Source organism: Austrofundulus limnaeus, unplaced genomic scaffold (assembly GCF_001266775.1).
Source record: "Austrofundulus limnaeus strain Quisiro unplaced genomic scaffold, Austrofundulus_limnaeus-1.0 Scaffold636, whole genome shotgun sequence".
In the NCBI taxonomy this organism is placed as follows: domain Eukaryota; kingdom Metazoa; phylum Chordata; class Actinopteri; order Cyprinodontiformes; family Rivulidae; genus Austrofundulus; species Austrofundulus limnaeus.
The window spans coordinates 135192-138604 of NW_013953038.1; the positions used below are offsets into that span (position 1 = coordinate 135192).

At 38.4% G+C, this 3413-nt stretch overlaps 1 long non-coding RNA gene across 1 annotated transcript in view; it reads right to left on the minus strand.

Annotated features, from left to right (window-relative positions):
• Positions 1-3413, minus strand: part of LOC106531457 (uncharacterized) — a 14541-nt gene that overhangs the window by 9765 nt on the left and 1363 nt on the right. The gene's annotated exons all lie outside the window — the stretch shown is intronic.

A 3413-nucleotide genomic window follows, 5' to 3' on the forward strand; every position in this document is an offset into this window, starting at 1 on the left:
CGGCAGCAGCAGACGGACACGACGTGCGCATCTTCATCAAACCCAGTCAGAGCAGATATATTACAGTTACAGATCTGCCTCTTCCTGTGGGCCTTTTCTCCAAACAATAACATCGTTTATTCTTTCATCATCTGGAAAATTAAGCATCAACCAACAATTTAACTGTTCCTAATTAGGTACGGCTCCTCGTTTTATCCCTCGATGTAAAGGATGAAGCTGCAGGGCCGCCAGGTCTGCTAAGGACTAACAGCGTGAAATGTTCTAACGCCTAAGATCTTTTTCCTTTTCCTTTTAATAGGTCCTGAGCATATTTAACGCTCGCATGAACCCAGCGTTTGGAACGTGGAGCAAAGAGACGTCTGATTAAAACGCGGAGGGACAAAAAAAAAAAAAAAGAGATAAAATATAAAATATCCACAGCTTTGATTAAAAAGCGGTGAAAAGGTTCAGATGTTTCGAGGAAATAAATTTACGCGGTGGAGATGAGACCAACCTGGAGCTGCAGCGACGCTGATCTCAGATCAGTTTTGGCTCAGTGGGATCTCAGCTGTTGTGGGGGGACCCCTGAGTGACCCCGCAGCTGCTGTTTCCTGCCTTCAAGCTTCTGGTTCGTAGGGGAAAAAAAACCTAAATAATCCTTAAACTGACCAGTTTTAGAAACGTCTCTGCAGATTTTAAAATTAAAGCAAACTGGTTGGAGTTTGAGCTTTGAGGAAACAGAATCAAACACGTAATTTTTGTCTTCTATCAAGCTTAATTTATTTATTTTCTCAAACGTTTTCCTCTCAATTAAAATGAGTGCTTTCAAACTTCATAACCTTTCATGTTTTTGCTAATTATTAAGATTTTTATTCTACTTGTTAGGGTTGGGCATAATCGTATCGTGTGCAATTAATCGTCAGAAAAACATTAATCGATTATTTTTTGGCACTTGACCATTAATACGATTAAAGCCACCAGGTGGACTGACTGGATATTTCCCCGGTCAGTCTGCTCGGTGCTCCTCTCTGCTTCAAATCTGACAAACATTTAAACAAAAGTTCTGTAATTTATTTATCAACACAATTTAAAATTTGATGTGTAGCCTGAAGTCTGTGATTTTGGCACAATTTGGAACAGATTTTTACGAAGAGCAAATCTTTCCCACTAAAAAGGTCATGTGACCAGGATATAAAGGTGTCCAGGGACTCCAGAGGATTAATCGTCAAAGTAATCGTTGTCGGCTAAATACCACAATTAATCGTGATTAATTATTTTGCCAATATCGCCCAACCCTACTACTTGTACATTTCTCCTCATGTTGAGATTCACAGGATTATTTTTGGACCCGTGTTCAAGCGGCCATCTTGACCAGTGTGTCCTGGAAGAGGAACCAGTGGGTGTCAGTGGTGGTAAAATAAAGGACAAACAGTCAAATCAGTTCTAAGGACGTAGAGTGAGGAGGTAAGTTCTCACGGGGACAAAATTTAAGTTTTACACTGCATAAACTGTCCATCTTACCCAGTTTTAAAATCTTATATCAGCCAAAAAGTCTTTTTGATCTTGTTTTGAGACTGATTTACTAAACAAGAACTGACTGTGTAAGAATAATAATCTTGTTTTCAGAATGTATAAGATTATTTGTCTTGTTAGTCTGAAAATTTGACTCAAATTAAGTCAAAACTTTCTGCCAATGGAGTAAGAAAATTTTACTTGGTAAGATTCTTAAAATAAGACAAAATTGAGTCAAATGAAGTATTTCAAGAATCTCACCAAGTAAAATTTTCTTACTCCACTGGCAGAAATTTTTGACTTAATTTGAGTCAAATTTTCAGACTAAGAAGACAAATAATCTGACACATTCTGAAAACAAGATTATTATTCTTACACAATCAGTTCTTATTTAGTAAATCAGTCTGAAAACAAGATCAAAAAGACTTTTTGGCTGATATAAGGTTTTAAAACTTGGTTAGGTGGACATTTTTTGCAGTGTAGGACAGTTTCGTAGAAAACAAAAGCAAACGCAGCAGATTTAAGTGTCGACAGAGAAGTAAAAAGTGACGTTTAATAAAAGTGATGTGGAGCAGTTACGACAGGGACGGCTGGGATTGGATTTACAAAAGTTTGCAAATTTTCTGTGAATTTCGAGAAACTTTTTTGGAAACGTCCCTGTTGAAAGTGAAGCTGGGGAAATTTTGGAAATACTCAGAATTAGAAACTTTCCGTTAGAATTATTGGTTTGACCCAACATTTGGAAGAATTTAAACAGAATCGTACTGAAACCTTTTTTTTAAATAGTCGTCGTTTTTTTGTCCACACCCAAGCTCATCAAGAATCTCTAATAATGGCATCTGGTTACATTGTTTAGTGTTTCCTAAAAATAAATAAATAAAACAGGCAAACATTTTAAAAAAGGTGACAAAATTCAATCATCCTTAATGACATCATAAACTTAAAAAACAATGTGTTTCACATTTTTTGTTTACTTTTGTTTTTGTTTTTTCTAAATTAATGTATGAATATTTGACCAAACTGACATAAAAACAATAATTCATCAACTGCATATCATAAAACATGTCTGAAATATTTGTTTAATCAACTCTAAATAAAACAGTTTATATTTGCTTTTATTAATAATTTTTCTTAAGCATGTTTTGGTTGTTTTCTTGAGATAAAAATAAGAAATTTCAATAAAGCTAAACTTTTTATTCCTCCCTACATGTTTATATGTAGGATGTGTTTGTTTAATCAAAGTTATGTTAATTTTTTTATCTAAATCTGCTGTTAAGGGTCAGTTTTTAGTATTTTAAATTCCAGCTTGTTTGTATTTATCTCAATGCAAAGATTTCAACTTGAATTACCTGAATTTTGTGACGATGAAAGAAATTTGCGAGAATAATACAAACACAACACTTCCACAGCGAGTAAATAAAATGCAGTCAGTGTAGCAAATATGGGGGTGGCGGGGGGGGGGGGCAGAGAGGACCGCCGTGTCAAGGATTTTCAGGAAATTGGCGTGCGCTCGTCTGGAGAGGAGGAGAGCGCGGGGCTGCCGCCAGCTGCTCGCCATCTCTGGGAGGAAGAGCTCAGATCGGCGAGCAGGGGGCCCGAAGACCTGCGCGGTCCACGCCGCAGTTAGCTGCCACAAACACCCCCACCCACCCCCCAAACGTCTTCAGGGACGAGGAGGGGGACGTGGACTGAGGAGGAGACGCTGTCGTGCAAACGTGGAAGGGGATAAAAAAAAGAAGAAGGGCAAGGGGGGAGGAGGAGAGCGAAACAGACAAGACAGCTCCGAGAGGGATTTGTTCTATTTGCATGCGCTGGGGGGCTCCCATGGGGGGTCCGGCTGGACTCGGCGAGCCGAGAGCACAAAAGATAACACTTAACGTGTTTGCTAAAAGATGACAAGCCTGCCTGGATCTTGCCTGAAG